The sequence below is a fragment of the Podarcis erhardii genome, assembly GCF_964252035.2.
Source record: "Podarcis erhardii genome assembly, chromosome: 1".
NCBI lineage: Eukaryota > Metazoa > Chordata > Lepidosauria > Squamata > Lacertidae > Podarcis > Podarcis erhardii.
The window spans coordinates 104,117,015-104,129,486 of NC_138497.1; the positions used below are offsets into that span (position 1 = coordinate 104,117,015).

Here is a 12,472-nt window from a genome sequence, read left to right on the forward strand (position 1 = left end):
GGCAACCTTTTTTCCCTCCCCCCCTCCTTCAACCCAGCAAGCTCCCTTGGGGCGCATGCGCAGTGACAGCCTCCCATCTTTCTCTCAGCCAGAACCAGAGCCTCAGCAGCAGCGGCAGCAGCTGATGATGAAGAAGAGAGGGAAGGGGGGGAGATTGGGGAACCTTTTATTTATATTGTTAAAGGGACAGAGCACTAATTCCACCTTGAATTGGTTTGCGGGGAGGGCTCGGCCTGAGGAGATTTGAGTTTCTCCCCCACCCGCAGCCTAGCTAGAGGATCCCAGAGAGAGACAGTGAGAGAAGGAGAGTTTCTTCCCCCGCTTCGGCCGTCAGAGGAGAGAGAGAGAAGAGAGCTAAAGCCTCTTAGCAACACAGTCCCCCCTCTCCTCCTCTTACTACTATTGCTGCTGCTGCTGCTTTTTGGCCCTGGCTGGAGACACCTCACCACACACACAGCAGGAGCAGCAGCAGAAGCCAGCTCTCTCCCCCCCCCCTCATCCCCCTGCTCTCCCCTCCTCCCCCTTTATTACCCTTTGTGTGTGTCTCTCTCTCCACTGCTCCAGGAAAGGAAATAAAAGTGGGGGGCAGCTAAGGTAAGCCTATCTGGGTATGGGAGAAGGAGGGAAGGCGAGCAATGCCTGCTTCTGCTCCACAATTTCACTCTGAGGCAAGCAGATCTGGATTGCTGGTGGGAGGGGGGTTGTTTCTCTCTCTCTTTTTACTTTTGACTATAAGAAGCGGTTTGATTGTTTCCTGGTTGGTTATATTTGGGTTTGGGGGTTTGCTTGGGTTGGGGTTTATTTTTTGAGAGAGATGCAGAGTGAAAGGTATCAGCATTGTGTTCTGATCTTGGCCAGTACTGTAGAGGATATTTGTATATTATAATTTGCTCACTCGTTGGGTAAAGGAAAATGCCACATTCCATGCTCTTGTCTAGTGTTTATTTATTCCTTCCTACGTAATCAAGTGTCATTGATTTTTGTTTTATTGCTTTGGTTTTTTTTGTTCCACGTTGATGCTTTGCTTCTGGGCATATACAAAAAGTCTTCCAATCTGCTGTTCTTATGTAGTATATGTGGGGATATCTATATCTAAATATAGATATATAACTACTTACTGTTGGTAGTGGTCTTGGGAACTTTCTGCTATGTAGAGAGACAGATGTTGACTCAAAGGGTGACTTGGAAAAGGCTTTTCCCTGAAGTGTCTACATAGTATTTGAATTTTTTGTATTTAAGATTGGCAGTATGAAATAGAAGCACCTGATTGTGTATAGTTAATTTGTTTAGGTTATGTCACTTTTGAGATCCTGACTTTGCAAAGGGTTTTATACTTGCTTATAATAATAACTAACACATCTATTTAGCATGTTTGTGATCCATGAAATGATGCAGGTTTGAATAACATTACATGAAGTAAATATTAATGCCATTTTCAGTGTCACCTGTTTCTGCTGAGACCTCTCATTTGTTTTTATTAAGGACTTAAGAATCAAACTTTCCATTTTACCTGATCATAAAAATTAAAGCCAATCCTATATATATTTACTTATTTATAAATCCCATTGATCTGGAGTAAAACTTTGCTGGAAGGGTGCAATTTGCCCAGTTTAAATTCTATTTAGTACTTTGCAAAAGTGGAATAGAAGCTTGGAAAATATGGTGATTATTGCAAGTCACATTTGGTACAGCTTTGGCAGCTCTGTTGTGGAGTTATTGTCTTTGTGTTTTTATTCTGAAATAGTTTAAAGTAGGAGGATATTTACTAAAGCTGCAATGTGTGTTTGAACTGTGAAATGTGCACAGATGGCCTATGCATTTCAATAGGCCCAGGGAATCTGACCAAAGTAACATGCAGCTTGATATGTGATGCTTCTCTACTATTTGAAGTCAGCAAGTGATTCTGGCCTTCTGAATACTTTCTCTGATAACATGATTTGTTGGCAAAAAGTACCTTTTCTAATCTTAATGGCAACATAAAACTTGTACTTTTGATCAGGTCAGATGTCTGGTGAAAAACAAATGTGGAAAGTCAGTGGAAAAGCTTCAGCTGTAACTCTGAAGGACAGCTTGCCTTCAGTATTCAGAGTGCTAAGCAAGATAACTTTCTGTTGAAGAGGGGGGAAGTATCTTATATGGATACATGTGAAGTAGTGATCCATTTATATAGATACTGGTTTTTTTAAACACAATTTTAATCTTATTAAAAGCTGGGCACTTTAATTTAGTTCTGGAACAGCCTATGGGTTTTAATTGTTCTGTTTTTTTCTGTTATGGTACATCACACCCATAGAGAAACCTGAGTTTGGTTCACTTCAACTTCAGGTACTGTGCTGTCTTAAGGTTTGTTGGTATCCAAATTGGACTGTGGAACATTATTAACATAAATATGGAATTATTTCATTTCTTTACTGATGGAATAATTGTAAGTGTTGATAAATAATATGATACAGCTTTGATTATTTATTCATTAATAACGTATGTTTTTAGTGCAGTAATCTGAATCCCTTCAGTGAACTGATCATAACACTTTCAGTTCTAAGCATACTTTGAAGTCACAGGAACTTTTTTTCCATTAGACTTCATTCAAAGTGAATAGATTTATGATCAGAACCTGATTCTCTAATTCTGTGTATGTATACATGAGAATTGGCCTCATTGAGTGTTGCAAAACCTACTCTGAAGTAAACACTCATAGAATCAGGCTTTCATAGACTTTTACAAACAATTATACATATTTAACATTATTTGCGCTGTTAGGAAAACTAAATAGTAGACTTCAGCATATGTCTAGGCCTTTGCCAAGCCCAACCATTACTAATTTCAAAACTTAATATTCATTATTTTTATTTCAGATATAAAATAATCTTCAAATTAAACCCAATCACAAAACCCACCCAAAAACAAACTAGTACTGATTTAATTTAATTTAGCTATATGTTTCTTTGAGATAGTAAAATAGAGAGGAATGTTTTTTGTAGGCAGCTCCTTGAATCTGAGTCTTAGAACTGGAGTATGTGTAGAGGCAAGAAAGTGAGTACAGTATATATAGGGACCATAACTCAGTTACCCAGCACATTCATTGCATGAAAAGGTTTATAGGTTCAATCCCTGGCATATTCAGGTAGAGCTGGGAAACAATATAAGCTATTATACATTTGTGTATTATAAATCTGTTTGGGGAAGAAATTGGCTTGTTCAAGACCTTTTGAAGAAAACATGGGGGGCATGAACAGAGTGAACTTGGTAACAATCTAAAGTAGCACAGGAAAATCTGCCTGGTTTTATCGTTAAAATTTCTTAAGGAACTCCTCATTAACACATCTTCATAAGGCCTTTGAAATGTTTATTGGAGATCACTTTGGTGATAGTCCTTAAACCATACAACACAGATTAATTTGTCATGAATAGGACTTTGTAGGAAACATATTTTGAAAATAGTATCTGTAATTCTTAAAATGCATCTATACTAAGATTTCTTACAGCTGGGAAAGCTATGGTAAAGTATAGGGCCAGTTGAATCAAAGCATCTCTCCCATCTCGTCCAAATGATCAGTTGAATCCTATATATATTTACTCAGAAGTAAGATCCATTTACATTTGTAAGTTTCAATAAACATGGATAGGAACTTGCTGTTCGGATTATATGCACATTCTCTACGCACATTCTAGGTTATGTGTTGTAAAAATAATGTTTCAGCTTTTAAATGTCAGTTATAAAGCTATGAACCAGCTCAGCCTTGTTCTTTAAACACTGGTATTTGCACTAGTTTTGCTGGTGGTTCATTCCACCTGTTGTTCGTGCAACTGCAGCAAACATTGAGAGTGGGCCAAAGCTATTTTGCTTGTGAAAAAAAAAAAAAATTCTTGGCTAATCCAGTGAGGAGAGGTCCGTCCTGATAGGCATTGTGTAGCTAAATTCTCCAGTGACACTTTAAAGTTCAAGCGCCTTGAGTGCTTAGAGTTTCTAAAGCTTATTAGGGGTTTTTTGGCTGCTTAGTTGTTCCCCTAGATTATACTCTATGATAGTTTGAACATTATTTTGTCAGTCATACTATGAAATCTTGCTAGTAGCCTTTAGGAAACAGTATAAAAATAAATAATAATAATAATAATAATAATAATAATAATAATAATAATAATAATAATTTATTTATAGCCCACTCATCTGGTATTGTTAAAGAACACAGGAAGCTGGCTTCTACAGAGTCAGACCATTGCCCCATCTAGCTTAGTATTGCCCACATTGTCCAGGGTTTCAGACAGCTCTATCTGGAGATGCTGGGGTTTAAATCTTGGACCATGAGCACGCGAATTCGATGCTCTACCACTGAACTATGGTTCTTCCCCCAAGACGTTTGATAGGATCGCTTGAACAACACCAACGTTTCTACTGCCACTGTTGATGTTGTGAAGTCTCATGTATAGCCATATTATTGATACATTCACTTGATCTCCAGTTGATCTTTTTGTTATAAACTTTCAGGAATCCTTCACCAAGGCTGCAGTCTGATTAGGAGCAATTATTAGCAGTAAACCTTGTCAGTTTCCTTTGTGTAGTTGCACTGCTTGAGCATGATCACTGCTTTCCCCCCCTTTTTTTAAAAACATAGAAATAGTTGTTTGCATCAGCTGACAGTGTCGATCAATCATCAAGTATGACTTACTTTTCAAAACTTTGTTAAATATAACATTTATCCTTTAAATTTTATTTTTATATAGTGCTGGATGGGCATTCTCTAGCTATTGGAATAAATGCTGAAACATTTAGGTACACCTAAGCTTTTTCTGGATGTCTCCTTCATGGAAACTAGGAACCAGAAAATTAAGACTTACCTGAGAAGAGGGCTTCCTATCCCCATTCTGTCCTGCCTTAGCTAGGATGCAAAATGCAAGCAGCACTGTCTCCTCAATCTCATATTTTGATTTTATTCTTATTCACTGTCAAGTACCCCTTGTAGTATTCAGGACCAGGGATTTACTAACCAGAATCAACCTTGTATAGCTGTACTTTCTTTTTTTGATATTACCGTGCTCCAGAAGATATTCCCACTTTGCCTACAACAGTATCTGTGTTGAGTATTTCTATAACTCTTTTTCTCAACTTGTCAGGTCTTTAGTGTTAGCAACCTTAGTAGCTCTTGTGTTTTCGGGCTATTAATCCCCACCCCAATATTCTAAAGAGCTCCTTTGGCTATATCAGTCTTCGATGCAGAATGGCATTAAATTTGACACATGGCTTCTAACGTTCTTTTCTTCTGGAAGGCTGCACACCAAACCTTTTCCAATTGCCTCGCAAGGGTAGATTATATATGTGGATATGTTTCCTAGAGCACACTGAACTTTGGGCACTATGGTGACATTCCAGGTGCAAAATTATATGTGTGTTCTCTTCAGTTTTAATCTGTTTTAATTACCAAGCTCAAGATTGTGATGAGGTTCAGGGTACTTATTTTGGTTTTCACAGATGTTCTCGGATGTCTTCAGTGGTGCTGTGGCTACTCCTCAGAGAGCCCATTGATGGACACAGATTAGGTGGCTACTATCCCTGAAAGCAACCTGTATCCAGCAGAGTAGTCAGGCTCTGCTGCAATCTATTATTGCATCATTCAGTAATTAGGCATACTAAGTATGGATCTCTTTGCCTTCTCAGAGAACCATCAACTCGCAAGGGTCTTCACAAGATATCTGGGCTAGAGGAACAGAAGCTCAAAACTCTGCAACCTTAGAGCTTTTGTATGCCTTCCCCCCATTCTAAGAGCCTATGGAGGTAGTAGTTGTGGCTTTTCTGGCCTTGCAACTCTGGTTCTCTAGAATTCTAGTGCAGCAAGTGCCATGACATCTTCCTTGTTCTGTTTCACTGAAGCATTTGTTTTTCTGAATCGTGGCTTGCTAAAGCTAAGGAAAAGATAATACAGTAGTACAAAATGAAATGAAGAATGTTATTTAAATATACCAAATGGGCAAGGTAGATTTTAGGATATACAGGTGTGGTGGTAGAAAGCTGGAAGTCAGCAGACTGAAGAATGTAATTTGGCTTTGTGGGGCAAAAAATGCTAGAAGAGTGAGAAGAAGGAGTGGAAATAGTTGCTAAGTGGTAGCATTTGATGTCAATAACAAAAATTTAGATAGAACATGAGAAGACAAGGACACTATTAAAATTCCCAGAAATTTTGAAGCCAGGTAGAACTATATACATAGTTTGTCATTAAACCTAAACTTTACTGCTTTACCAATGGGAAATGTATCATTTATAATTCAGGTAGAATAGAAAACTGTACTATTTAGCATTTATATTAAATTAAAATCTAGTAATAACCTTGGTTTTGTACAAACAAAATTATGAATTTACTTATTTGTAGTCCACTTCTTTTTGTGGGTCTTAGTCAGAATTGTTGTTGTTGTTGTTTAGTCGTTCAGTCGTGTCCGACTCTTCGTGACCCCATGGACCAGTGTGTGCCAGAATTATCATTGTCTAATTATGTAGATCAGCCTTTCCCAACCAATCATTCCAACTATCCTGATAACTGATATTGCGGGCTTCTGAACATTGGAGTTGTAGAACAAAAGGATGCAAAGAGCGCCAGGTTGGAGAAGGCTACTTTAGACCATCTTTCATAAAAACATCTTTGAAAGTATTTCACTTATTCTAAGAGAGGGAAATCAAAGAAGTTTCTTCAGTGCTCTCCAGCATATTGAAAAAAGCTAGGAACCCCATTTTTCCTTAATTTTTTCTAGTACTCTCTCTGCCATTTAACATCTCTTGAATGTGAGAATAGAAAACAGATGGAAAATTGTCATTGTTAATGGAATTAGTTAGTTGGTTAGTATACCACCCTCCATCTGAAGATTATAGGGTGGTTCACAGCATAAAAATATGAAATGGAAGCACAAAATGAAAAATGAACAAAAAGAAAAACAAACCAATAACCCCACCTTCCACAAACATATTTAAAAGGCCATGGAATGTTTAATCAACCAAAGGGCTGGTTATAGAGAACGTTTTCACCTGGTGCCTAAAGATATGTAATGAAGGTGCCAGGCGACCCTCCCTAAGAAGTGCATTCCACAAAGGGGAGCCACCACAGAAAATGCCGCTCTTGTGTTGCCACGCTCCAGACCTCTGATGGAGGAGACACACAAATAACGTCCTCAGGTGAAGAGAGGTGGTCCTTGAGGTACTGCGGTTCTGAGCCGTTTATGGAACAAATTAGATGAAGTCTAGAATTTGCAACCATTTTGAGAGGTGATGAAGGACAAGTAAAGACTCTAGAGCAGGCATGGCCAAACTTGGCCCTCCAGCTGTTTTGGGACTACAATTCCCATCATCCCTGACCACTGGTCCTGTTAGCTGGGTATGATGGGAGTTGTAGTCCCAAAATAGCTGGAATGCCAAGTTTGGCCATGCCTGCTCTAGTCAATAATCAGTATAGAACTCCCATAATTCTATAATGGGCATACCATTATATCAGATATAAACCTACTCTCTGAGTCATTCTCTGAGTCTGGATCCTTACGTACCCAGAAAAAAAGAGAGGAAAATGTCAATAGGCCTCGGAAACCCCCAAAGTTTGTAGAATTAAAAAGAAGGAAGAAAAAGGAGTAAAACCCTAAAGGGGAACCCTCCAAAATAAAGTAAGGACTGAGCACGGTTAGTGGGCATGGAATATTGATTGTTCCAACCTTTTGAAAGAATCAATTGGGTGGAATGGAGTATCCTGGTTCTACAATACACAGGTTATACTAGCATATTATGATGGTTGTCTTCCATGTATTTGTCTAATCTTATAGTCCAAAATAAAAATCAGGACATCCAAATCTGGACACCTGTGAAGGTAAACTTACCTTATCCTTGCATAAAAATATCAGCGTTCAGGATACTAATAGCTAGTGGGGGCCAAGGAATGTGAATGTACTGTACCCTGTTCTTGGATTTACAGAAGGATATCCGTGGTAACATAGTAAAGTTTATGAAACAAGCAAGAGACCAGCTCAAAAAATTGAAGTGCTCTTTTACCACTAAAAGGATTTAGAAGGAGTGCACTCTGAACCTTTAAGTAGTGTTGTGTAGCATGTCCTTCCCCAAATAAAGCACTCCCCCCCCAAATCATTCACAAGAGATTCTTACTCTTTTTAAAGAGCTATTGGAAAAAGTGCCATCATTTTTCTGATAGTGAATTCGCAATAATTATGTGCTTTGCAAATAGGTACTTCTTTCAGTTCTTCCTCAGCTCACTACCAATATATTTAATTTGATAACTGCTAGTAGTGGTATTATTAGGGGAGAAAGGGAAAGTTGCTTCATCTAGCCATGCTTCATGCAGTTAAATTTTTAGAAACTTCAGTCACAAAATCAATGTGTGATGAAACCTCTGAAATGTCATTTTGTAAGCTAAAAGGCCTCACATATTTTTGCCTTTTCTTGTAGGCTCATCAAGTCCTTCATTTTACAATGCTGTTTCTTTTTCAGTTCTGCCACATTCTTTTTAGAATGGGGCAACCAGAACTAAGCAGTATTGCAAAGTGCATAGCAACATCATAAATAAATACGACATTATGTAGTTGCTGCATTATAGCCTATCTCTTTCCTAATAATTCCTTGCACATAATCTGTGATTTTCATTTCCACATTACTGTGGGTTAATTCCCCCCCCCCCTGCAGAGAGCCATCTTCCACAATCCCAAGATCTTTCCGGGGCAGCCACAGCCTGAAATATGAGCCCCTTTTAAAAACATGTCAAATTTTTGTTGTTTACTTAATCTGCCACCAAACCCTTTGCTCATTTACAGTTTATCAACGGAAAATGGGATTTATTTGAAGAAGCATGGCATCAATATATTTTGTTAAGTGAGAGACTATGGTATGCATGTTACATACAAAAGTTTACAACTTAAAAATAACATCACAGACTTCCAAATAGTTGTGTGTTTTGATTCATTTCACCAGATATATTTCCAAATAAGTACTCATTTGAAATATTAGAACTTGCAAAGTATAAACTATTGTCACTTTTAAATTCAACAGTTGTTAATGAATGTTTGTTGGCTGGCTTCGCTCACTGACCCTATATAGACAAATACAAGATTGTGGCATTAATTTGCTTGGGAGTTGCTTCGATGTTAGTCCTGGTGATGGTTGGTAAAGTAAATTTGTATGAAATTTGTAGTATACGATTCAGAAAGTCCTATTAAAGTATACACTTTAAACCAGGCATAGGCAAACTCTGCCCTCCACTCGTTTTGGGACTACAACTCCCATCATCCCTAGCTAACAAGAGCAGTTGTCAGGGATGATGGGAATTGTAGTCCCAAAACATCTGGCGGGCCGAGTTTGCTTATGCCCACTTTAAACTAAGGTAGCCAGCTATTGCTACCAATTCCCTGTTTCAGGGAACACATCACCTGGTGTGTTGAGTATCTTGTTAGAGCTCAGTAGGTTGTCATTTAGCTTCTCTAACCACCTGTGCACAGGCAAGTACACAGGTATTTCAACTGGATGTCCTCCTTCATTCCTCCCATTCTGCTTGGTGCTACATTGGTTAAAGAGGGCTGGTTAGGTGGGCATATGGGAGGTGGGTGCAGACTGAGCATTTCCCCACCCCTGGCAGAGGCATGGCTGATAGGGAAAAATCGAGCTCTGTTGAGTTCCATGGGGATCCTCCCAGGTGGTTAGTGCTCCTAGAATGCAGGCACACTCAGCCTAAGCCTAGAATCTTTTGACATTTCCTCAATATAATTTTGCAAATCATAAATGTGCAGTATATATGGATTCTGTGCAATGGACTAATAAGGATTCCTTCAGTGTAGCACTTTTGTTGCAGGAATGCTACAGTGATATCACATTTTCCCAGCATTCAAATCAGAATATTTTGTGTCTGGGAAATAACTCTGCTTGCCTGAAGAGCGCTTTGATTGCTATAGAATATGATCATGTGAGTGTCACAGTACCTTGGGTTATAGTAGCTGTGTCAACACTTGCAGATAAGTAACTACATTATTTTACGGTATTTTGTTAAAAATTTAAAGCCTCTGTGTTCTTTCAGTGCGTAGCTGTAACATGGAAACCTTTAAAACAGCAAAAAAACATGATGCATGACAAGGCTGCATGCACAAACACATAGGCATCTGCAAGTGTGCTTGAAAGATGCCAAGCTCATCTTCCAAGCACACCTGCAAGTGTCTATGTAGATAGGTTAAATCTCCCCTTGGACTTCCAATGGGCTTTTAAATAGATTGTTTATAGCACTCCTGAAAACTCATCTCTCTTGGCTTTGCTCGTCCACATTGTCCATTGCTGCATCTTGTGGTAGTACATTCCATGGTTTGTTAACTATGCACTGTCTGAAGATATACTTCCTTTTGTCGTTCTTGAATATCCCTCCATTTATTGTATGACTTGGGTTCTAATATTATGAAAGGAGAAAAATAATCAACTTTCTGCACACCATGCATTGTTTTACACACCTCTGACATGTGTGTGTTCCCACCCCGTTCACATTTTTTCAAAACTAAAAAGCCTCTAGTGTTGAAACCTTTCCTCGTAGGAGTGTCCACAGCTCCTTGAATATTTTTGTTTCCTTTTCCTGCATATTGACCAAGTCTACAGTATCCTATTTGAGATGCTGTTATCAGAAATACATTATGATATAGGTAGCTTTATTTTTGATACCTTTCCTAATGATCTCTAATATGGAATTTTCTGTTTTCACACTAGGTGGATGTTTTAATTTAGTTGTGCATCACAATCCTAAAGTCTCTCTTTTTATTTGCCACTTCAAGCTCAGTATATACGTTTGGGGTTTTTTTGTCGCAATGTGCAATAAACACTTGGACCATATTTGTCATTTTACTGCCCATTCACCCATCTTGGAGAGATTCTTGTGAAGTTTTTTGCTTTAACTACCAGGATAGGTCATGTTATCAGAAAAAGTCACTGCTCATCCCTAACTCCAGATAATTTTAAGAACAAGTTAACAAGCGCAAGTCTGAATACAGATGCTTATGGAACCCCACATTTTTTATCCCTCCCTTGTGAGAACTTTTCATTACTCCTGCTCTCTGTCTGTTCAGTCTGACCCTGTGGTAATGAATAATCAGAGGGGAAGAGGGAAGTTTTATGTGCGGGATAATGTATGGTGTCCAACACCATTGCTTTGTGAACAAAATAATATTCCTCTTGCAGAAGAACCTCTTCTAACGAGCACATATCATTTCAATAATGGAAGCTCCCTGGTAATTCTATTGGATGTTGCCCTAACTTAAATAAGTTAGGTAAATGTATTCCGACTTTTCTAATGTATAACAAACTTAGAAGTTCCGAAGTTTTAAATCACCATGCCATTGATATGAATTGTAATTAATCTGTCTGAGATTTTTGGAAACTACCATATCAAATACCTCCTCAAACTGCATTTTAAAACCACTTACATTTTTACTGACGCAGCTATCTGAATAAAGCTACTTTTGGCTTGGAGTAAAATTGCAACTTCAGATTGAGAGTTTTCCTTTTATTCTTAAGAAGTGAAAAACAATCCCAGGTGGCAAAAGCAGAGCAGCTGTCAACAAGCTGTGCAAATGCTCTTGCTAGATAAAATGGATGCATTGGTACAATTTAGGTGCATTAATTTTGTCACACATCTTTATCAAATAATAATGGACTAGTAATTTAGAGAACAGGGACAAGGATAATAGAGTGGGAAAGAGGATGCTTCTGACTAATTCATAGTAGAAAAGACCCATTGAAATCAATGGAGATACACTAGATTAAGTGTATATGCTTGAACTAGGGTTGCCAGATTTAAAAAAGTAAAAACCAGAACACCCCAAATGTTGTTGGCTTTTTTTTTTTTTAGGAGGACCCCAAAATAGTGCCTAAGATCCAGGACAAAGCACTGGGAAAATCTGGACATATGACAGCCTTACTTGAACTTACATTTAAATTAAAAAGTAACTTTTGCACACAAATAAGTAACTTCATTGTTGCCAGTGAGATCCAATACTTCTGTATTGCAAGCATTGGTTGTACAGTATGTATCTTTAGCTAAAAAGACTCCCAGAGCAGCTTACATACAGTCAATTAAAACAAAACGGTTCCTGCCCACAGGCTTATAATCTAAGTACACAAGAAGAATGGAACACGAAATAGAGTGGGCAAAGGCAAATTCAGGCGCCAGTTGTTAAAAGGTAAATAGCAGTTCTTATAATGACCAGCTGGAAATATTTCAAGGACAGGAGATGCCCAGTGGAATGAACCCTGCTTCTCATCTCTCCTACTAAGGCAACTTATTGGAACGGCCACTACTAGGTGACAGTTGAGGGAGAGAAGGCCCCCAACTGGTTACGACTGGAAGCTGCCCAGAGTGGCATTTTTTTTATTAAATAATAAAATTATTATTATATTACACTGATGGCAATATTTAGTTTGGACCCTGCTTCGGAAAGTGGATTGATTTGACAGACTATGGGGGGGGGT

General features: G+C 38.4%; 1 protein-coding gene across 4 annotated transcripts in view; it reads left to right on the top strand.

Annotated features, from left to right (window-relative positions):
• Positions 1 to 30: 30 nt before the first annotated feature.
• The window catches only part of MBD5 (methyl-CpG binding domain protein 5), a 105,697-nt gene continuing 93,255 nt past the window's right edge, over positions 31 to 12,472 (top strand). For all 4 annotated transcript variants that reach the window (XM_081870507.1, XM_081870505.1, XM_081870508.1 and 1 more), the window contains exon 1: positions 31 to 594. The gene's annotated coding sequence lies outside the window, so the exon portion shown is untranslated. The remainder of the gene's footprint in view (positions 595 to 12,472) is intronic.